Here is a 24825-nt window from a genome sequence, read left to right on the forward strand (position 1 = left end):
CATTCTCAGCTGACAGCAAGTAAATATATGCGTGTATACATATACACATCTGTAAATATTTCTAGATGTAACCATCTTTATTTATTTATTTTTAAAAAGTGTTTTATTTTTTGGCCACGCCATGCAGCATGTGGGATCTTAGTTCCTTGACCAGGGGTCGAACCCACACCCCCTGCATTGGAAGCGCAGAGTCTTAACCACTGGACTGCCAGGGAGGTCCCCCATCTGTATCTTTATTAAGCTAAACACAAGTTTATACTCCAACTCTAATCTGTTACCACATGGATAATTTTAGCCTTTTCCTCTGTCTTATCTGTAACTTCCCATTCCAAACGTGAGAAACCTTCCACTATCTCCCATTCATTTACTTAATTGTTCAATTCCAGTATACATGTATAGTGTTTTTCAGAATTGTTAACTTGTACACCTGTGGGAAGCATCTGTACTAGCTAGAATGGCAGTGGTAACGTTCAGTTTCTTTGCCGTTAGTCTTAAAAACTCCAGTCATTTCCATAGTTGCTTAGGTCAGTACCTTTATCCACTACCCCCTTCAGTGAGGTTGTTTATACATTTGTATGTTTTTATTATGGAAAATTTCAAACATATACAAATGTAAGGAGAAGAGTGTGTTGAACTCACCTGTACCCATCACCAGCTTCATGAACTATTAAATACATGGTAAGTTGTGTTTCATCTATCCTTCCCCCACTCCTCCTTAGTCAACCCATAATTATTTTGAAGTAAATTTCTTACATATTATTTCATCTGTAAATATTCCCAAATGAGACTTACCATAATTTAACCAATCTCCTATTGACAGACATTTAGTTTTTACTTATTACAAACGGTGCAACTGTAATATCTTTCTACATTATCTTTGCAAACTGCAGGGTAAATTTCTGGAAGTTGAATTGCTGAAACAAAGGGTATAAGCATTTTTTTTTTTTTTTTTTTTTGCGGTACGCGGGCCTCTCACTGTTGTGGCCTCTCCCGTTGCAGAGCACAGGCTCTGGACGCGCAGGCTCAGCGACCATGGCTCACGGGCCTAGCCGCTCCAGGGCATGTGGGATCTTCCCGCACTGGGGCATGAACCCGTGTCCCCTGCATCGGCAGGCGGACTCTCAACCACTGCGCCACCAGGGAAGCCCCGGTATAAGCATTTTAAATTGAGAAATACCACCAAATTAATTTTATTTCTACCAGGAGTGAATGAGAGTTTACCCCTCCCCTCACCCTCACCTGCTCTGGTTTCACCAAACTTTTAAATACTTGGCATTCTGAGATACAAAAGGTGATAGTACTTTTCTTTTACATTTCTTTAATATGAATGAGATAGGACATTTTCCTTATCTTTATTGGTCATCTATTTTTTCTCTCTGTGAACTGGACATTTAAATTCTTTGTTTAAGGAAAGAAAATAAAGTGGCACAAAGGACCAGTTCCTTTCCCAAACCATTAATACCATGCTGTCATGTCTCCCTTTTCCCGTGTTCCCAGTTCAGATCACCAACTCGGGAGTGGTGTTTAAGTCTCTTTAATGAAGGTAAATACTTGCCCATCTTTTCCCCCTATCCTTTTGTCCCCCTTTTCACTCACCAAAGGTTCATTAGTTCTCTGCTTTCTTTGCACCTTGAGCACAGTCAGATTGTTTTTCAAACAGACGGTTTTAAGTCAGCTTCTGAGAGTACTCTGGGGAAATTTGCCCAAAAAGCAACAGGAAGGATTTCTACAGACATGTAGGGAAATGTTTGTAATTGTTTAGCAAAGGGTGTGCCCAGCAAGTGTCGTTTCAGGCTGCCTTGTTCATCTGTTCTGTCTTTCCACCCAAACGTAACACTTGTACTCTGACTTTTGCTGCTGTGACATGTTGGTGTCATTTTCAGCCTTATTTTTGTCACAGTGAATTATCTGTGTCCATTCACTTTGGACATACATGTAATCAGTACTGTTGACTTCTTGATTAGAGAAATGGTGATTGCATTCTGTCCTGAACTAAATGACAATGTCAGACAGTAAGAATGCCCTGACAGCCTGATTTTCTTGCTTATGTATTCTTTAAAAACAGCTATTCAAAATCTCATACACACATAAGTTGTTTGCCAAGCATTTGAAGCCATCTAGTTTTACCAGGTGACAGCTGCTGTTGTTTATGGGAACCTAATTTAAACCACAGACATGGAACAGTGTCCTTGTTTTGCAAAAAGGAAAACTGTGATTTTTTAAAATAATAGCTTTATTGAGATATAATTCACATACCACACAATTCATCCATTTAAAGTTTTACAATTCAGTAGTTTTTAATATCTTTACAGAGTTGAACAACAATCACCACAATTAATTTTAGAATATTTTTATCACCTCCAAAATTAATGGTATATCTATTAGCAATCACTTTCTATTTCTTTCACACCTCCTCTCAGTCCTAGGCAACCATTAATCTACTTTCTATCTCTGTAATTTGCCTATTCTGGATATTTCATATAATTGGAATCGTACAATAGGTGGTCCTTGTGACTGGCCTTTTTCACTTAGCATGATATTTTCAAGGTTTATTCATGTTGTAGCATGTATTAGTACTTCATTCTTATAATGACAGAATACTGTTCTATGGTATGAATATATCACATTTTATTTATCAGTTTATCAGTTGATATACATTTCGGTTGTTTCCACTTTTTGGCTATTATGAATAATGCTGCTATGAACATTCATGTACAAGTTTTTTTTTTTTTTTTGCTGTACACGGGCCTCTCACTGTTGTGGCCTCTCCCGTTGTGGAGCACAGGCTCCGGACGCACAGGCTCAGCAGCCATGGCTCACGGGCCCAGCCGCTCCGCGGCATGTGGGATCTTCCCGGGCCAGGACACGAACCCGCGTCCCCTGCATCGGCAGGCGGACTCTCAACCACTGCGCCACCAGGGAAGCCCCATGTACAAGTTTTTAAGTGAACATATGTTTTAATTTCTCTTGGAGATTATCTCTCTACCTACCCACCTACCTACCTAACCTACCTACCTACCTATCTATCTCTAGGAATAGAATTGCTGGGTCATATGGTAACTCTATGTTTAATCTTTTGAGGATCTACCAGGCTGTTTTTTACAGTGGCTGTACCATTTTACATTTCCAACAGCAGTGCAGGAAGATTCAGATTTCTTTCCACTCTTGTTAACCCTTATTATTTTAGCCATTTTGGTGTGAAGAGGTGGTTTTGATTTTCATTTCTTTGTTTAATTTAACCATGTTTTTTAAAAATTATTAATTATTAACAAGCTAATAAAAAGCAGTTTATTTTTTAGAACAGTTATAGATTTATAGAAAAATTGAGCAAATAGTGTTACCAAATTCAGATTCTGCTGCTCGCTCACTGCTCAAAAGCTGATACTTGACAGACATGTTGGTTGGAAAGGAAAGGTTACTTTATTCAGGAGGCTGGCAATGTGGGGAGATGGCAGACCTGTGCCTAAAAACCAACTCTGACGATTCTGCTTAACCATGAAAGTGTTCTATTTATTTATTTATTTGTTTGTTTGTTTATTTATGGCTGCATTGGGTCTTCGTTGCTGCACGTGGGCTTTCTCTAGTTGTGACGAGCAGGGGCTACTCTTCGTTGCGGTGCGCAGGCGTCTCCTTGCGGTGGCTTCTCTTGTTGCTGAGCACTGGCTTTAGGCGCGTGGGTTTCAGTAGTTGTGGTGCACAGGCTTAGTTGCTCTGCGGCATGTGGGATCTTCCTGGACCAGGGCTCGAACCTGTATCTCCTGCATTGGCAGGTGGATTCTTAACCACTGTGCCACCAGGGAAGCCCCATGAAAGTGTTTTAAGGGAGAATCATTTGGGGAGGAGGTCAGTCTTCCTTATTTTGTGTGCAGGCTTTCTTCTGATTGGTTGGTAGTGAAGTAACAGGGTGGTGTTCCAAGAATCTTGTGCACAGCCTGAAGTTACCCTCCTCTACCTAGGTGGGGGCCTTATTTCCTACAGAAGCCCTCAAAGGTATTATTATGTATATTCCTTGAGGAAGAACCAGGACCCCGCTTTTATTGCTGCACTGTTTCTTTCTTTTTTTAAAATATTTTTTTATTTATTTGGCTGCATCGGGTCTTAGTTGCGGCATGCGGGATCTTTCATTGCAGCGCACGGGCTTCTCTCTAGCTGTGGCCCTGACCAGGGATTGAACCCACATCCCATACATCGGAAGGCGGATTCTTAACCACTGGATCACCCGGGATGTCCCTGCACTGTTGTTTCTTAACTGCTCCTCCTTTGTTTCTGCATTCACTCCCTTCCCTGATAAGCAACTGTTTGAATCTGCCCTTTGGAACTCAGGGAAAGTCAAGGTGGCTGAATGAAGTCTGTTTCCTACAAACAGGAAACAGGGGACATGGAAAGGATTTATACCCAGGTGGGCCTCACAGGGTCCCGCTTCCTTTCAGTAGTAGAGAGTTACCCTATTGTGTCTCTCCACAGTTTCCCCTATTAGTAACATCTTACACTAGTGTGGCACATTTGTTGCAGTTAATAAACCAATATTGAAACATTATTAACCAAAGCCCATAGTTTGTTAAGATGTCTTCAATTTTTTTTTTTTTTTTGGGTATGCGGGCCTCTCACTGTTGTGGCCTCTCCCGTTGCAGCGGATGTGCTGGCTCAGCGGCCATGGCTCTCGGGCCTAGCTGCTCCGCCGCATGTGGGATCTTCCCGGACCGGGGCACGAACCCGTGTCCCCTGCATCGGCAGGCAGACTCTCAACCACTGCGCCACCAGGGAAGCCCCAGTTTTAAAAAAAAATATCTTTATTGGAGTATAATTGCTTTACAGTGTTGTGTTAGTTTCTGCTGTATAACAAAGTGAATCAGCTATATGCATACGTATATCCCCATATCCCCTCCGACTTGTGTCTCCCTCCCCACCCTCTTTATTCCACCCCTCTAGGTGGTCACAAAGCACCGAGCTGATCTCCCTTTGCCACGTAGCTGCTTCCCACTAGCTATTTTACATTTGGTAGTGTATATATGTCAATGCTACTCTCTCACTTCATCCCAGCTTAGTTATTTTTCTGTTTAAGTCCACATCTAAAATTCCACATTGCATTACTTATCACCACTCCTTTTGGTTATAATGGTTTTGCAAACTTTGATTATTTTTTTTTTATTTTTATTTTTTTGCGGTACGCGGGCCTCTCACTGCTGTGGTGGTCTCTCCCGTTGCGGAGCACAGGCTCCGGACGCGCAGGCTCAGCGGCCATGGCTCACGAGCCCAGCCGCTCCGCGGCATGTGGGATCCTCCCAGACCGGGGCACGAACCCGTGTCCCCTGCATCGGCAGGCGGACTCTCAACCACTGCGCCACCAGGGAAGCCCTTGATTATTTTTGATGACCTGGACAGTTTGGACTACTACTGGTCAAGTATTTTGTGGGATGCCCCTCCATTGGAATTCATCTGATACTTTTCTCATGATTAGACTGGGGTTATGGGTTTTTGGGTGGAAGATCCAGATATATAGTATCATTCTCATCACATCATATCAAGGGTAAATGTTGTCAACATGATTTATCATTGTTGATATTGACCTTGATCACCTGCCTGAGGCACTGGCTGTCAGGTTTCTTCACTGTAAAGTCACTCCTCTTGACTATTTCCATACTGTATTGTTGAGCAGCTTTTCATGTGCTTATTCATTTGTGTATCTTCTTTGGAGAAATGTCTATTCAGAACTTTTTTTAAATTGAGGTTTTAAGAAATACCCATTTTTAAATTGGATTGCTTTTATTATTCAGTTGTAAGTATTCTTCATCTATTCTAGATACAAGTCTCTTATCAGAAATGTAATTTGCAAATATTTTCTCCCATTTTTTTGGTTATCTTATTACTTAAAAAAATTTTTTTTTAATTAACTTATTTTAGGCTGCATTGGGTCTTTGTTGCTGCGTGTGGGCTTTCTCTAGTTGTGGCAAGCGGGGGCTACTCTTCGTTGTGGTGCATGGGCTTTTCATTGCGGTGGCTTGCCTTGTTGTGGAGCACGGCTCTAGGCGCAGGCTTCAGTAGTTGTGGCACACGGGCTCAGTAGTTGTGGCTTGCAGGCTCTAGAGCGCAGGCTCAGTAGTTGTGGTGCATGGGCTTAGTTGCTCCATGGCATGTGGGATCTTCCCGGAGCAGGGCTCGAACCTGTGTCCCTTGCATTGGCAGGCGAATTCTTAACCACCGTGCTACCAGGAAAGCCCCATCTTATTACTTTCTTGATGGTGTCCATTAAAACATAAAAGTTTTAATTGTTATGACGTCAAATTTATCTATTTTTCCTTTTGCTGCTTGTGTCATATCTAAGAGGACTTTGCCTAACCCAAAATCATGAAGTTGTATGCTTAAACTTTCTTCTAAAAGTTTTAATAGTTTTAGCTCATTTATTTAGATATCTGACCCATTTTTATTTATTTATTTAAAATTATTTATTTATTTATTTTCGTTGTGCTGGGTCTTATTTGCTGCATGTGGGATCTTCGTTGTGGCCTGTTTAATTGTGGTACGCCAGATCTTTAGTTGCGGCATGGGGGCTTCTTAGTTGTGGTATGCAAACTCTTAGTTGTGGCATGCATGCAGGATCTAGTTTCCCGCCTGACCAGGGATCGAACCTGGGCCCCCTGCATCGGAAGCATGGAGTCTTACCTACTGGACCACCAGGGAAGTCCCTGATCCGTTTTTAGTTAATTTTTTTTCATATGGTATGAGATAGGAGTCCAGCTGCATTTTTTTGCATATGGATATCCAGTTTCCTTGTAAGCAGATAGGGTTGGGGTTCCCCAGAGAAAGAGAACCAGGCATGGCTTTCTTGATATAAGAGTAGCCATTTTTGGCCTAAGCCATTTTATGATCTAAGCCTGGTCACAGTGCTAGTCCTTGAACAAGTCTCAGTAATTAGTGATCTTAAGGGAACAAAAGAATGCAAAAATAAGCAGACCAGTTGTCAGACAAGAGAAGTAACAATAGCAAAGATAATGTATCAGTTGTAAAGACTCCCAGTTCTGTTTCAGTGGTAAAGATTAGCATGAAGTGCTCAACCACCAGAAAAGCTGGAACTTGAGGGATGATTATGTTGACCTTTTCTGACCCTTGTGACTTCAGTCAACTAAAGCTTGGACTCTGTCGTTGGCCCAAGTCCCTTCATGAATATGCATGTACTCTTAGCTTAAAACTTTCCCAATTTTGCTATTTGGGGAGACACTGCTTTGGGAAAGATCCTTGGTGTTCTCCTTACTTGCTGCAAGTAATAAATCCTTCCTTCTCCCAGTCTTTGGCTTGGTTGTGTCTTTTGGCTGGACATGCATCAAGAGGCGAACCCAATTTTCGGGTAACAGCCTCAACGCTATTTTTTAAAAAAATATTTATTTATTTAATTTATTTATTTGGTTGTGCTGGGTCTTAGTTGAGGCAGGCAGGCTCCTTAGTTGTGGCTCGCCGGCTCCTTAGTTGCAGCAGGTAGACTCCTTAATTGTGGCAGGTGGGCTCCTTAGTTGTGACGTGCAAACTCTTAGTTGCGGCATGCATGTGGGATCTAGTTCCCTGACCAGGGATCGAACGTGGAGTGTTATCCACTTCGCCACCAGGGAAGTCCCCAGTACTGTTTGTTAAAGAGACTGTTCTTTCCCCCTTGAATTGTCCTGGCATGATGGTGTGACTTTGTTTTTTTAAAGGATTTTAAAAAAATTTTTATTTATTTATTTTTGGCTGCATTGGGTCTTCGTTGCTGTGTGTGGGCTTTCTCTAGTTGCAGCAAGTGGGGGCCACTCTTTGTTGCAGCGCACGGGCTTCTCATTGTGGTGGCTTTTCTTGTTGCGGAGCACGGGCTCTAGGCATGTGGGCTTCAATAGTTGTGGCATGCGGGCTCAGCAGTTGTGACTCACGGGCTCTAGAGTGCAGGCTCAGTAGTTGTGGTGCACAGGCTCAGTTGCTCTGCGGCATGTGAGATTTTCCCTGACCAGGGCTTGAATCTGTGTCCCCTGCTTTGGCAGGCAGATTCCTAACCACTGTGCCAATGATGGTGTGGTTATTAAGGTTCAGTTGAACATGGGGAAAAATTTAGCACGTGTGTGTGTGTGTATATATATATATATTTTGGCCGCACCACGTGGCTTGCAGTATCTTAGTTCCCTGACCAGGGATTGAACCCAGGCCCTGGCAGTGGAAGCATGGAGTCCTATCCACTGGACCACCAGGGAATTTCCCCTAGCATGTATATCTTAATACATTATTAGTAACTCTACCCCAAATCAGTTATAAAATGCTGAAATGTGGTAGAAATCTCAGAGGCTTTCACTACAGCTAGAGAAGACCAGAGACGATTTAGGATAAATATTGCCCAAAATGTAAATTACTCTGCTGACAGCATAGCACAACTGTAGACTCAGTTTGGTTCTTGTGAAACCTCTTAAGGAGAGTTTTTGCCTTTAGAATCTTCTGAGTTAACACGCATAATTATTTCAGTGACATAGCAAGGTGTTATCAGAACTGGGAGCAAATTGCTCTTCATTTTATTCACAATTTTAGTTTGTGGCCATCCTGAAATTTTGGCACAGTCACCACTGTCCTTTAGTCCTCTCATTATGTGCCTGCCCTAAATCTTCACAGATTTGGAGTAAGAGCACTAGAAGAAAGAGCTCTAGAAGTTGCACTCTGGTGCCGAATTGAATCTTGGAGACAGAGTTTTGGGTGAAGTAGAAAAGAATAGCTTTATTGCTTTGTCAGGCAAAGGGGGACACAGAAGACTTGTGCCCTGAAAAACTGTGTGTCCCAATGTGGGGGGATTTGGTGAGGATTTTTTTTTTTTTTTTGACCATGCCACATAGCTTGTGGGATCTTAGTTCCCTGACCAGGGGTTGAACCTGGGCCCTCAGCAATGAAAGCAAAGAGTCCTAACCACTGAATCGCCAGGGAATTCCTGATGAGGAGTTTTACAGCAGTGGTTCAAGGGTGGGGTTGCTGATAAGGATCAGGGTGTGTGCAGGGCCTGCACTCCTTTAATCTGGCCTCAGGTGGTTTCCTGATGAGCTTCTGGAGGTTATTAAACTGTGCCCTTCTCTGGAATAAAGAATGCTAATATCTTCCATTTGTTGGGGATTTTAGTTCTGTAAAAGAGCTCAAAGATATCATTATGAGTATCCCTTGAGGACCCTGCCCCAAGGCTACACTGTTGTTTGTTGGCTGCTCCTCCCTTGTCTCTGCATCCCCTCCCTTCCCTGATTAGCAACTGTTTGAAAGGCTTCCAGGCCCAAGAGCCCCACAGAGTCCTGCTAGGTTTCACTAGCATTTAGGTGATTCTGTGGTGCTTGAGAGATATTTGACATCCTTAATCCTCTCTAGAAGCTTTCAGTCTCTTTGAAGAAATTTTAAACCATTGTTCTAGAGATATGTTGGCTATATTCATAATGACATAGTGCTATTTCAAATAATTTTTAGGATAATGCAAGATGTAATTAAATATATGAATTTAAATGATAATGATATTATGACATTAGAAACTCAAATAAGTGGCCCCTGACTGCCTTTCCTCTTTTTTCAGAGTCCATTTGTGTGAGAAATACACAGAACTGTTTTTGGATGGTTTGTTGCTTAGGTCTGTGGTTAACAGCCAGAGTTTATCCGAAGTATGTCCTTAGGATCATAATTGTTTGGTTTTTTTTTTTCTTCTCTCTTCCTTTTTTGCATTATACCTCTTCTTAGTAATGGGTACTTGAGTAAAATAATCAGCTATTCAAGGTACATATGCTATTTACTGACACTAAATAAATCTCAGAATATAAACTAGATACAAATTAGGTATATAGTTTTTATTGTTTTCTATGGACTTTCCAGTATATTCTTCTTTACAATCTAGAGTCAAAGGCTAGAATATTTTCTCTTGGGTTCCTTGTTAACTAAGATCAAGTCCATATTTTATTTTCATTTTCCAAACTCCAGTTTAAGCTTTTTTTTCCCCCATGTGAACACATAGCCAGGAGTCAAATGCTACTGTTCCATGGGCTTCCACTTGATATAAAGCAGTCTTTACTCTGCCCCTCCCCACCTCAATCCTCCATAATTTATTTAAAAGTCTCCAAATTTCCTCACTGCTCCCTAGAGTGCTAGAATCAAGACACTTTTATTTTCCAATCTGGCTCCTACTCTGGAGCCACTCAACTCCTTCCTTTCCGCAAATATCAGCATTATCATTAGCATCTCAGAAATAAAACCCAACAAAAATGATTTTTGGGGTTACTCCAGGAGGGAATCACCTTGGTTTTTCTTAGAGAAATTCTGTTTCTCTTTTATGGCTCTAAGAGAAGCAAAATATTCTCTTATTAAATTGAACATTCTGCTGTACCCTACCCCTCTGGATAGTGGATGTGACCAAGTGGGAGTTTTTGGCCTATGTTCTTCCATATCACCCCCCCCACGTACCCCACCCACCCACACAAGGATTTCTCTTGATTGTTTTATTCAAGTCTTAGAAGTAGTTTCTCCCTGCTAAAATTTTTTATATTTTTTCAGAGGTCTTTGTCTGTATAGTCAAAGGTGGACTCTTATGGTGTAACATTCCCTGCAAAGTACTTGAAAAATAGGACAAGTTTTGTTGAAGCACAGTTTTACAAAGTACTGTTGTTATTGAACCGAACTTGAGTTCACATGCTTGGAGCCTAGGAAAGCCAATCTGCTGATACCAGGTTGTGATGAAGGAAAGCACAGCATTTACTGCAGGGTGCCAAGCAAAGAGAACAGTCAGTTGTGCTCAAAAGACCTGAACTCCCCAGTGACTTTCAGGGAAGCTTTATTTGTCTAAAGTTTTTTTGATGTGGACCATTTTTAAAGTCTTTATTGAATTTGTTACAATATTGCTTCTATTTTATGTTTTGGTTTTTTGGCTACGAGGCACGTGGGGTCTTAGCTCCCTGACCAGGGATCGAACCCGCACCCCCGGCATTGGAAGGTGAAGTCTTAACCGCTGGACGGCCAGGGAAGTCCCAGGGAAGGGTTTTTTAAAGGCAACATTATGGGTGAGGGTTGCAGGGTGCCTGATCAACTCATGGACATTCTTCTGATTGGTTGATGGTGAGGTAACAGGGTAATGTTCCTGGAATCTCAGTCATCAATCTTCTGGTTCCAGATAGTCTGGGGTCTAGTGCTTGTGGTTAGATGTAGTCACCATTCTCTACCCGGGAGGTCGTGTGTGTGTGTGTGTGTGTGTGTGTGTGTGTGTGTGTGTGTGTGTCTTAGTTTCTGCAGAACAGCTCGAAGATATGCATCAGATTGTTATCAGTATCCCTTCAGGAGGAACCAGGAGTCTTGTGACTAATCTAATCATTGATTGCATGAGGCTGCTCTTTGGAACTCATGGAAGGCCTAGGAGACTAAAGCCTTTTTTCTACAACCAAGAAACTGAGACACGGAGCGGCTTTTGTACCTGGGAAGGCTCTGCAGGCTCCTGCTCAGCTTCACTGTTGTAACCAGTGTCATCCAACTTCAGGATCCCTGAACATTTAAAAATGACATCTAAACCCATATATGTTAGTCTCCCTCTTTGTTTGGGAACCCTTGACTGAAACTCCCCACCTTGGCTGGGGAGGCAGGATGATAACTGCTTCCCTGCATTGTCTCACAGTAGGAGGTCCTGAAGAAGAACATGGTTCTGCCGTGGAAAACTAACCGGGAGAATTTGGGAGGAGCTGAAAGGAGGGAGGACACGCCAGTCCATAGTATGTCTTGTAAAACTAACCTGGAAAAATTTGGGAGGGGCCAGAAGGAGGAGGGAGGAGACAATGTGTCCTGGCAACCTCCAATAAACCTTCACGATGAAATCCATCTTAGCTGAGACATGCCTGTGCCACCAGGAAGGACCCTGAGTCAGACCGAATATGGGCCAAGCAAGATGATTGGCCACCTGGAAACTGATCCCCTTACCATAAAACCTGAGACTGTGAACCACGGGGCAGAGGAGTTCTCCTAGGTTCCCTTACCCTGTTGCTCTCTGCTCGGGCACCCCTTCCCAGTAAAGTCTTTTGCTTTTGTCAGTATGTGTGTCTCCTCGGATTCATTTCCGAGTGTTAGACAAGAGCCCACTCTCGAGCCCTGGAAGTGGTCCCCCTTCTTGCAACATCTTGACCTAGCAATCATGCCCACAAAAACACTCCTATAAGCAATTTGGCACTCATCTAGCACAAAGCTGTAGTTACTCAATTTATTTTGGGTTGAGATGCCTAGTGGTTGACACAGGGTTCTCTTTATATGAGACAGAATCTCCTATGCAGTCTTGAAAAGGAAATAAGAAATGTCCAAAAATAACTTATACAAGGCAGAATGTGAGTATGTAGGAGAGTTTTGCATGAAGTATTTTCTGAGGGGCTTCAAAAGAGATTACAGTTCATAAGGTAAGATTTCCCTGTGGATCGCCTCCCTTGCCTGGCTGAGATGAGAAGTCATGTTACCTAGTTGCATTGTAACCAGGGTTGCCCCAGTATTCTTAGTTTTATTTGATTAGTTCCACAAGGAGTATATAACCATCTCTTAAGGACTTGATTGGAGAGCTTGACCTTGATATTTGTACACTCTTTTTTTGTATTTAGCACTGATCGTAGAAATCCTGTGTTTCACATTTTGAAATGACACTAACATCTCCACCACCCCCTCCACCAAGCACTAGGAGACCTGAATTAGAATGCTAATGGTTAGCAAAAGAAAAGCAATAGTTTCTTTCTTTCTTTCTTTCTTTTTTTTTAATTTGGGCACTTCCCTTCTTGTGAAAGGACTACTTTAGACTAGTATATTGTTAAAATGTAAGAGCTTAATTAGTTTTGGGTAGTGCCTGCTTTTGTTTAATTTTGCCAATAAATCTTAATTAAATCTTTAAAGAAATCAACCCATACATTTTCTCTCAACCTATAGAAATACAACAGAACTTCCTATTTGGCAAGGATTCTGCTGATGAGTTTTTTCATCAGTATGCTTATAAAACAACTCCTTTCAATAAAGCTGTTTTATAACAGGGAGTAGTACATAGAAGGGTGTGCGTTGGTCCTCTGGGGCCTTTGTGCCCTGCCTGCAAATGTGAGTTCTGGGTGGAATGATCACATGTTTGGGGGCAGGACTCTGCCTGCTGTTTGTTCTTGGTGATATAATTTGGCCTCTTCCCTGAGAGAAGGGGGGAGATTTTTCACTGTCCTCGCCTTTCAGGTTGGGAATCTTTGAGAGTCCAAGCTTTTAAAAATTGATTCCTGAATCCAACCTCTCAGTTTACACATTAATTTTCTTTAAGAGTGTGTCTTGTTTAAGATAGTTGGAAGAGTTTTGCGTCTTAAAATGATTTAATTCAATTTAAGTCTAGACAGTCTTGGAATTATGAATTAAGGATTCAAACACGACACTGTTTTGGTTTTCTCAAAAGCACTACGAAAGCGTCTTCAAGTGCTCCTTTTGACTTAGTGCAAAGGACTTTTTTAGTGCTGGCCCTCCATTTGAAAGCAGCTGCCACTCCGCAAACCTTATTGTTATACTGCTGACCTCTGTCATCAGGAATGCTCCGGGAGGAAACAGACTCCTAAATGTTTTTCTTAAGCCTTTATGAAGTTTGTGGTGTGTCCTTTCAAGTTACTTTTGGTTAGTTTCTTAAGTTTACTTTGTGTTTCGTTGGAAGCTCCACGTTTTTAGCTTTATCATGAATTGTCAGTGCTGAGTTCCTGGTAGGTGGTAAAAAGAATTGCCCTTTCCCTGTTACTCTGTTCTGCGGGAAGCCTTTGTGGTTTAAATTCACAGTTTCCCATTGTTGCTAGCTTCAGTTGTCTCCTCCCAACGTACCCTTCCCTCCCCAGAACTCTAGCTCTTCCCTTGCCCCTCCCCATTCCTGTATCACTGGTCCCACAAATGCCCTTGTGATTTCTGGTGGCCTTTTGCTGGAGGTTTGAGTGTGCTCTCTGGTAAGTACGTGCTTATGGTAAAACTGGGTGGGTGGAGGGATGTAGGGAACTGGTCAGTCTTTGTGAAGTGTTGCTTTTAACGGGCAAAGTTTAAACCTTGAAAGTGAGGTTAACTTCTTAACTTTCAGAAGGCTTCTTTAATGCTGACTGTTGTTTCTGTGCTTCCCTCCTCTTATTCAATTATTAAGGCTTTGGAACTTTGATTTTTATTATTGGTTTAAAAACCCATTCTCATAGATTTTCTTGAGCTCATAGAATTAAAGGCAAGGGTTGTGGGTTTAGTATTTTAAATTTCCTTCAGATAGAAGGTTATTTGTGATTTCTTTATACTTATTTTCAGTATTAACATACTGATAAAAGAAATAATGAAGAAGAGGTCTTATTTTGTGGCTAAGCTGGAAAGTAGCATTTATTTCCAGAATTGGAATGATTCTTTTTTCTTCTCAGCAAATGTTGGCAAAATTCACTAAAATTTTGGCAATATATTGTCAATTCTGGGAAATGGTTTGCTGAGTACTGAGGATAACAGATGGTTCTGGGAATTACTTTTGGGAAGTTAGATTTGTTCATTAGCACCTTCTCTCTTGAGATGTGAGGTCTATAATCCTTTTGAAAGTAAAATATTTAATATTCGGTGTTCAACTTAAGTCAAATATCGCTTTCATAATGGGCTTTCTATTTCCTTGGATTATACGTTTTGATCTTCAACTAAGAAACAGTGTGTGTGTGTGTGTGTGTGTGTGTGTGTGTGTGTGTGTATGTGTTGACATTGAATGGATGATATTCTGGTATTTCAAGCAGTTATAAAGTTATAAGCCTTGGGTTCTTCAGAAGTACTGCTAATTAAAAGTCATTTTTATGGTGGATGATGTGAGGGAAAACTTGTTTGTGGTATTTCATTGCGGTTCAATTGAATCACTTATTCAAGTGATAGGTGCACTTGTATAATAATGAATTCCTGAGCTCTACTACCATGTGGCAAGTGCTAGTTTCTATGCTAAGTGCTTTGCATTTACTTCTAATTCCCAATATGACCTTGTCAGATAGGTAGTATTATCCCTTTGGGAAACAGTCATGCATAGGTAGAACATGGGTTTTTCTTTTTTTGGAAAATGAGGGAAATAATCCCTACTTGGTAGATTAATTGTGAGAATTAAAGGACGTACCATGTGTCTGGTGCCTAGCATAAAGTTGGTGTTCACTAAGTGGTGGCTACTGTTATTATAATTTTACAGCTGAAAGAGCTGGGGGGTAAGTACTTTGCTTAAGGTCTCTCAGTTGTCAGAAGTAGAGGTGGGATTCTAACTGGCTCAAAACCAGGAGTCTGGCAGCATGGTTTTGTTTGAGTATTAGAAGGCTTTTAGAGTAGATTTCAGTGGATCCCTGCCCTTCCCTCCACTCCTGCCCCCAGAGAGGAGGGGTTCTTGATACATGCCTTTCTTTCCTTCGTATCCTCTGTCACCTTCCCAGTCATGTGCTTGGTCTCTCACACTGGAGTTGCTTGTGCCATTCAGTGCCAGTGTTCTCCTAGCAGAAACGAGTCAAGCCAGTGCAGTCAGTGGCTTTTGATAGAGCCATCATGCTTTCATTATTGTTTGTGCTGAAATAATTTGGGCAGTGGTATGTTTTTTTTTTTTTTAATTTTTTAAATTGTAAGCTCCTTTTTTTTTAAGTGGTATGTTTATAATGATTAATAAATACTGCATGGTTGCAATTGAACATTTAAGTTGAAAAACAATCTTAGGGTTTAAAAAATTAGGAAAAAACTCTCTAGTTCTAAGTTACTGAACTAGAGGATAATATAAGGCAACTTTATGGAACTCATAGTTATCATTTTGCTATCCTGGGGCCTAATGTATTCACTATTGACTTTTTTCCCTTTATCTACCACAGTTACTAGTTTGGCGCTACTAACAGTATGTTTGTTTTACATTTATTTATTTAAGTTTTGGCTGTGTTGGGTCTTCGTTTCTGTGCGAGGGCTTTCTCTAGTTGCGGCGAGCGAGGACCACTCTTCATCGCGGTGAGCGGGCCTCTCACTGTCACGGCCTCTCTTGTGGCGGAGCACAGGCTCCAGATGGGCTGGCTCAGTAGTTGTGGCTCACGGGCCCAGTTGCTCCGCGGCATGTGGGATCTTCTCAGACTAGGGCTCGAACCCGTGTCTCCTGCATTGGCAGGCAGATTCTCAACCACTGCGCCACCAGGGAAGCCTTACTAGCAGCATGTTTGAGGAAGAATGTTGTGTTTGTTCTACTGGCTATTAGGTAGAGTATCTTTCTTCCATAGACCTTTGGGAAACAGAAGGTATGATTTAGGTATGATATGATTTAGGCAGGAGATTCAGGGAAGAAATAAAGAGATGACTGGTTATACTTATAACTGAGTTATCTCTAAATTGAAAAATGTATTTCAAAAAACTTAGTTCTTCATTTATTCTTTTATTTAACAAGTGTTGAACATCTGCTGAGTGTAAGGCAATGTCACTTTCTGCTTTTTATTCTAATAAAGTACTCGGGTGTTGGTTAAGAACTGATTAACAAAATGTTCCTGGGAGGGAGAGATTAAATCCCAATTGGTAGGGGACAGTAGTTAGAAAATCTTTTGGGAAATGAATTAAATATAAATGACTACTCCTTCCTAATAGGGTGTGACTATCATTAGTCTTTATTACTATAAATTGCCAGCAGGATGGCTTCTTCAGACAGGTTTGCTGAGTGGAGTGGATTATTAGTATTAGGAAATACTGGGAAGATGGGGCTGGGGGAAGGGTAATACAGATGACCCTTGAACAACAGGGACTGGAATTGCATGGGTCCACTTATATGCAGGTTTTCTTCAATAAATATACATATTCCTTATTGAGCAAAATGCCGGGTGTATACATAGAACAACTCATTTTTTTGTGTTTTAAGTGTAAGTATTTTGTCACTGAAGTTTTTTGAGCTAAATAGTAATTGATCAGAGATTGCTTTTGGCACCATTTTATAGGTAGGATTAGAAGGGGGAGAATAGTTTGGAAGTTACCACAGTAGTCGAGGTGAATTGTATTGAAAATGCATTATTTTTAGAATACATTTTCCCTCATTTTGATGTGGCTTTTGGTTTGTGCTATCTATTATAGTTTAATCTCATAGAATTTTTACAGTAAGTGTGTGTGTGGGAGGGGGGCGGTGTGTGTAAGAGAGAAAGGGAGAAGGAAAGAGAGAGGATGGGTATAGGGGATGCAGTTATCATAATCACAGCTACTATTTATGGAGCTCCTATTTTGTACCTGGCCCTAAGTGTTATAATTTTGTTGCAATAGTCTCAAGAAATCACATTTATTACATGTAGTAAATGACCTGAAAGTGATGTAGCAGGATTGGAATTTAGATTCATTTTATCCTGCTTCTTCATAATTATCATCAAAACATTTATGTCTCATTTGCTAGATACTGGGCTAATTATATATATATATATATAAAATATATATACACATATATGTATGTATACACACACACTATTTCATTTAACTCTCGTAAGAGTTGTATGAGAGACATATATATATTTTTAAATTCCATTTTACTGATGAGGTACCTGAGACTTCAATAATTGATTCAATAAGTTGGTCAAGATAACACAGTTGTTAGGTGGTAGAGTCCAAACCTGTTCTACCATGTGAACTCTAGGTCCCTAAGTTTTATTTCTATTTATTTATTTATTTATTTTAAAAATTTATTTATTTTATTTATTTATATTTGGCTATGTTGTGTCTTTGTTGCTGGGCATGGGCTTTCTCTAGTTGTGGTGTGCGGGGGCTACTCTTCATTGTGGTGCGCGGGCTTCTCATTGTGGTGGCTTCTCTTGTTGCAGAGCGTGGCCTCTAGGCCCGTGGACTTCAGTAGTTGTGGCTCACAGGCTCAGTGGTTGTGGCTCGTGGGCTCTAGAGCATAGGCTCAGTAGTTGTGGCACATGGACTTAGTTGTTCCACGGCCTGTGGGATCTTCCCGGACCAGGGCTCGAACCCATTTCCCCTGCATTGGCAGGCGGATTTTTAACCACTGCACCACCAGGGAAGCCCGGTCCCTAAGTTTTATAAATCACATTGTGTTCCCTGGGAATGGTGCCTCCTGGATCTCCACTATGATCATGGTGTTTCCTGAGGTTATATAATGTGGTTGGCCCTGCAAAGCCTGCACTTTAAACCACTATGTTCTTTCTACTATCATGCTGCCTCCCTTGGAAGTCAGTAGATTATCTATATAGCTCTGGATCTTTATAAGGAGGGGCTAAGTAGCCTGCAAATGTCATTTCTTCTTATTTATTTTTAAAATTAATTTATTAATTTATTTTTGGCTGTGCTGGGTCTTAGTTGCAGCATGTGGACTTCTTAATTATGGCATGTGGACTCTTGATTGTGGCATGTGGGCTCTTAGTTGTGGCATGCAGACTTCTTAGTTGTGGCATGCATGCGGGATCTAGTTCCCCCACCAGGGATCGAACTGGACCCCCCTGCATTGGGAGCACGGAGTGTTACTCACTGGACTACCAGGGAAGTCCCCAAATGTCATTTCTTAGTCGTTACATTTGTCACTTAATAGTAAAGTGAAACATGTCTTGTTTTTTTTTCCAGCTGCTTTTGGACAAATTTATTGTAAATGACAGTTTTCTAAGCTCTTACAAAAAGAAAAAATATAAGGCTTTCTGTCCTTTATCAGCATACAGTTTTTCTTGTTGTACATGATGTAATAATTTGAAGCTGCCAAAGTCCAACCCTCAGGAAATTGTTTGAGTTGAGTAACTGTATTCACTGGGGAGTTTGTGATAACCAGCCCATAAATCAACAAATAACGTGGACTTTTTTATGGTTGTAGATGCTATCTCTTTTTATTTTTAAGCTTGAATCAGAGCAAATATTGATTGAGTTGATACAGTCTTCATTAGAAAAAACCATCTGTGATATCTCAAGCTAGTTATGGAGATTTGGAGGACTCTTATTTAAGGAGAGTCAGAGTTTATCAGAATGTTGGAATTGGCTGTTCTAGGTACTTATCCCTTCAAACGAGAAGTTTTCTCTTTAAATTAAACTTTCAGTGATTCAGTGCCTATTATATTCAACTTCTGTGTGGAATAAAAAGATACCCTTAAGGAATATGTGAGGTACTCCATGTACACAAATAACTGTAATATGGGGGAGGATGGGAATGCTTATCTTGGAGTGGAGGATGAGTGAGGGGCACTTAATAGGTGCTCAGTGAAATGTCTGATGAATAAATGAGTAGATGTAGCTGGAAAATGGTGGTAAGGTCTAATGATTCTCAAACTTTGTGTAGGTGCCAGACATATTTAATTCAATCTTATAAATTAGTAGTTAATTTTACTAGCGGACTATGTGAATGAAAAAATATGCAATAAAAAAAGCACAATCATGGACTTCCCTGGTGGCTCAGTGGTTAAGAATCTGCCTGCCAATGCAGGAGACGTGGGTTTGAGCCCTGGTCTGGGAAGATCGCACATCCTGTGGAGAAATTAAGCCCGTGCGTTACAACTACTGAGCCCACATGCCACAACTACTAAGCCCGTGCGCCTAGAGCCCGTGCTCCGCAACCAGAGAAGCCACTGCAATGAGAGGCCTGAGCACCGCAATGAAGAGTAGCCCCTGCTCGCCACAACTAGAGAAAGCCCGCACGCAGCAACAAAGATCCAGCACAGCCAAAAATAAATAAATTAATTTAAAAAAAAAGAAAGCACAATCATGAACATGAGTCAATAAGAAAAAAAACCTGTCAAAATAGGTCCTGTTGACTGCTTTGGGTTTGTTTTTGTTTTTGTTTTGTAGAAAAGAATAGTTTTATTGCTTTGCCAGGCAAAGGGGGACACAGCGGGTTCCTGCCCCCAAAAAACTGTCCCTGCTTTTTTTTTTTTTTAAAGTTTACTCTTTGTTCATGTTTTTGCCTTGTAAGCAGTGGAATAAGTGGACAAGAAAAAATTATGGGAGAGAAACTTGTGAAAACTCCATCCATTAATTTCTCCCCTTGTGAATTATAAAAATACCATTTTTCTCTAGCCAAAAGAATACCCATCTCTGGAAGCCATTGAAAAGGTGAGTGTCATGGTATTTTAGGAGTCCTCTGGTAGTCACATATATAGGAATGGAGACCTGTCAAAGAGTCAGAATGTGGTCCAGTAGTCCAGAGGGGAGAGGATCTGGACCTCAGCAGCAGCAGCAATGAAAACAGAATGAAAGGAAATAGAAATCCACATCTGGCCCCCTGTTTCTAAATAGGAAGTAGTTACCAATTATTAAACAGCTTTCTCAATGGTTGGTTACCTCTGGTCCAGAGTCCTTTCATTCTGTTTTTAGGGAAAATGAGTTTAAATTCCAATTTTAGTTTTACTTTAAGTAAGGAAACTATAAATTAAAGATAATTCATCTATGAATTATAGATAATTTAGAAAATAGAGAAAAGAGGAAAAAAAATAATTCATCACCCTAACAAGACCCCTGCTATTTTACGTTTACTTATCCTTGATCTTGTAGATTTAAAAACTTTTCTAATAGTTCATTCTAGGTAAATCAAGCTCTGAGAAACAGGTTTCTGAACTAATAACCCATTAACTGCTAAACTTTGATGTTAAACATGATAACCCCAGACATTTCACACAAGCCTTCATTGGACTCTAAATTTCCCATGATCACAAACTATTAGTCCACTTACCTTTATAAGTATAGATGTTAATCCTCCAATTGCCTCTATTCCGCATTGGGCCCAAGCTTTCATCTCCCTCAATGAATTATTTGCACATTTAAAAATTTTTTTATTTGAACCAATTTTGGACTTACAGAAAAGTTGCAAAAATAGTACAGTTTTTATATAGCCCTAACCCAGCTTCCTCTAATCTTATCATCTTATATAAGCATAGTATAATGATCAGAAGCAGGAAATTAGCATTGGTTCAATACTGTTACATAAAGACCGTCAAACTTCAAGTTTCTTCACCATTGTTCTGTCTAGGATCCTGTCTAGGATCTCACATTGCATTTTAGACTTTTCTCCTCCTTAGTCTCCGAGGTTCTGTAAAAGTTTCTCAGTCTTTCTTTGTCTTTTATAACTTTGACATTTTTGGAGGGTATTAGTCAGTTATTTTGTCAAATATTCCTCAATTTGGATTTGTCTGATTTTTTTTTTTTCCTCATGATTGAACTGAGATTATATGGTTTAGGCAAGAACGTCAAGAAATGTGTTCTCAGTGCATTATTACCATGGGATTCATGATGTCAATATGTATTATTGCTCGTGATGTTTGACTTGATCACTTGGTTAAGGGGGTTTCTGCCTCATTTCTCTACAGTAAAGTTACTATCTTTCCCTTTGTGGTTAATAAATGTCTTGGTGGAGATACTTTGATACTATCATTTGCATGAATGTCATGGAATTCTCTACGTATAGAATTAGTAGTATTACTTAGAGACCTCATTGAACTTCATTTAATGATTATGAAATGAATTCCCTTAAGGGAGCTATCCCTTTCTGAGATACCTGCACCTTACTCCTGGTTTCATCAAAGGACCTTCAGGTTCTGCAGGAATAAATCCTTTCTAGTCAGTATTGGTCTCAGTTACACTCATATCCCATTCATAAAGAAGTCTCCAATGCTAATGCTAATAAGCTATAGATCTCTGAACCTCCTTTACCCCACTGTCTCTTAGGGTGACAGGCTCTTCCTGTGGCCCAGTGTCCTTCCAGGCCTCATCTCTCTTTATGGTTAAGCCAGTTTCATTTTGCAAACAGTTGAATGACTACTTAGGGTTTTTTCAGACACAGAGGCTAAGAGAAGCTGACTTTGTTGGTGAGGAATATAGTAGTAGATAATTAGGGCGGCTACGTCTATAGCCTGGTTTAATACTTTGGCCTGAGAAAAATGGCAGCACATTATGATGCATTGTGTATACTTGTTGTGAAGTAATCATTCTCTGTATTTCATTAATATAGAGAAATGTTTTTTTCTAGAGGTCTTCATTTTCTAGAGGTCTTCATTTTCTAGAGCTGTACCTCTAATACTGGCAGTCTTGAGCCATGATCTTTTAAATTTAGCCCTGCCATTTCTACTCTGTCAACTGTGTGTGGATCCCTAGTAGAATTATTACAGTCAGCCCAAGAATGAAAAATTCAAAGAGTACAATTTAGATCTATTTAGTGCTAACTAAATTTATATAACGCATAATGTATTAGATGGCTTTGATTAGTAAAATACATATTTATTACTATTACCGAATTTAAAGTAGATTTTTTTTTTTTTTTTTTGTGGTACGGGGGCCTCTCACTGTTGTGGCCTCTCCCATTGCGGAGCAACAGGCTCCGGACGCGCAGGCTCAGCGGCCATGGCTCACGGGCCCAGCCGCTCCGCAGCATGTGGGATCTTCCCGGACCGGGGCACGAACCCGCGTCCCCTGCATCAGCAGGCGGACTCTCAACCACTGCGCCACCAGGGAAGCCCTAAAGTAGATTTTTGAATCATATATTTTCTCAAGTAACGTATACTATAAAAGCTCAGTTTCTGTAATATGATTCAGAGTCTGTGGGACCTGGAGCTTACATAATTCAGAGGGCCCACTTTAAGGGAAACAGTTTTTTTAAAAGAGAAAAGTAGATATTGGGCTTGAGGGCCTGTGCAAGAGAGGGGCCCTTAATCTTCATGGTTTCTTCTTCTTTTTTTTTTTTCTTAATTCTACCCCACCTTGCCCTTGCCTTTCAGTGTTGTCTGCACATATGGTGCCTCTCCCTTCCCAAGGAATTGCTTTTACTAATATCATTTCCTGTCACAATTCATGGTTTTTTCTTAAGCTTGCCTCTGGATGTGGGGGTCTGCAGAAAGGTTGGGACCCACTGTTTTCTGTCATTTCACACATGGGAAAGGTTTTTTAGCCTGCTCACAGGAAGTTAGTGTGTTCAGATTGGGAACAATGTGGGACATACAATTTAGTAACTCTACTACATAAAGAAATAGGTAATAGGTGATAAGATGACATGCTTCTTTCCCAATTCTGGCTTCTAAGCTTCCTAGTTTACCTGATGTTAGAGACAACAAGGTAATGCAGGCTGTTTTGACTTAGTAAAGCCCAGGAGCTAGGTCGTAATGATGATTAAATAAGTATAAAGTAGATTAAAGATTAAATAAATATAAGTATTTATGTTCACATTTTTTATTTCTTCATGATTCAGACTTGGTAGGTTGTATATTTCTATATTTTAATTTATTTCTTCTAGATTATTCAGTTTGTTGGTGTATAATTGTCCACTGTAGTTTCTTATGATCCTTAGTATTTCTCTGTTATCAGTTGTAATTTCTCCTTTTTAATTTCTGATATTATTTATATGAACCTTCTCTCTCTTTTTTCTTAGTCTAGTTAAAGATTTGTCAATTTTATTTATATTTTCAAAAACCCAGCTTTTAGTTTCATTAGTCTTTTCTGTTGCCTTTCTAGTATGTGTTAATCAACTTGATATGGGAATCCCTTCACACAATGTATTCATATATAAAATCATCACATTGTACACTTTAAATACATAACAGTTTTATCAATTATACCTGAATAAAGTTGGGAAAAAAGGAATTTATGAACAAGCTTATTCAGAGTCTATTCAGCAATAGTAAAATATAGGTTGCTGTGTCTTCTTCAGAGTTGAGAGCAACACGGCAATAGGGTTCTTGTATGCTCTTTCTCCTCCTTCCATCTTTGATTGAATATTCCATTGTGTTTGGAGTTGGCTGGAAACTAATAAATGTGGATAAAGATAATGATACATTTTCTGCAAAGAGTTTGGGAATAACTAGCTGACAAATAGCCTACTATCTGTTAGTTTGTTGTAGTCTAGGACTATTCTCTGCAGGATGCTGCGTGCCCTTTGGTTGCTACTGTTACAAAGGCAAAATCAATCAGATAGGAGTATTAGATAATGGACTATGGAGCCGTTTAAATTTAAATTTGAATAAATTTGCATCTAGCACTTAGTTACCAATATCAGGTGGTGGTTGTTTTTAATCATCATCTAATTGGCTGACCTGAAAACTAAGCAAGATTCCGTACTGAAAACTGTATATGGGGCTTCCCTGGTGGCGCAGTGGTTAAGAATCCACCTGCCAATTCAGGGCACACGGGTTCGATCCCTGGTCCCGGAAGATTCCACATGCTGCCGTGTGGCACAACTACTGAGCATGCGCTCTAGAGCCCGCGAGCCACAACTACTGAGCCCACGTGCCATGACTACTGAAGCCCGCATGCCTAGAGCCTGTGCTCCGCAACAAGAGAAGCCACGACAATGAGAAGCCCGCACACCGCAACGAAGAGTAGCCCCCACTATTTGCAACTAGAGAAAGCCCTTGCTCAGCAATGAAGACCCAAAGCAGCCAAAAATAAATAAATTAAAGAACAACAACAACAACAAACAAACTGCATATGGACAACTTCTTTGGAACAGATTTCCACTAAACAAATAATGCAATGCTCACCAAGTTTGTTTAGCTTTGGGTTTTTTGTTTGTTTTTTTTTTTAAACTAAGTATCTAAGGATATGACTCAGATGCATTTATACAGAACTATCTCACTAGGATCTCATCTGCCCAAAGCTGTGTGATGTCCCTTAAAATGTTTATATTGACAGTGAGGAAAGCCTGAAGTTTTAACTGAATCACATAAATATTAGAATATCTTGCTTTATAAGATGAAGTAATTATGGAAAGTTTATGTATATGTATATGTGTACACATACATACATACCTATATACACACACATATATATTTAGAATCATGCTTTTTAGTTAGAATCACGATTTATAAATAGAAAGATAGATTATATGACAAATAAAATAAACTATAGTGAACTCCTATGTAATGTATCCCCACAATAACA

The 24825-nt window shown here is 40.2% G+C and overlaps 1 protein-coding gene across 13 annotated transcripts in view; it reads left to right on the forward strand.

The window, feature by feature from the left end:
• The window catches only part of USP54 (ubiquitin specific peptidase 54), a 151209-nt gene that overhangs the window by 43941 nt on the left and 82443 nt on the right, over positions 1–24825 (forward strand). For 7 of the 13 annotated variants that reach the window (XR_009559264.1, XM_030862609.2, XM_070043828.1 and 4 more), the window contains exon 1: positions 13790–13934. The exons of 3 other annotated variants lie outside the window; for them this stretch is intronic. The gene's annotated coding sequence lies outside the window, so the exon portion shown is untranslated. Of the gene's footprint in view, positions 1–13490; positions 13618–13789; positions 13935–24825 lie in introns of those variants that run through there. 3 more of the 13 variants (XM_030862610.3, XM_030862613.3, XM_060286074.2) reach the window with 2 other exon arrangements.

The sequence above is a fragment of the Globicephala melas genome, chromosome 16, assembly GCF_963455315.2.
Source record: "Globicephala melas chromosome 16, mGloMel1.2, whole genome shotgun sequence".
Classification (NCBI taxonomy): Eukaryota; Metazoa; Chordata; class Mammalia; order Artiodactyla; family Delphinidae; genus Globicephala; species Globicephala melas.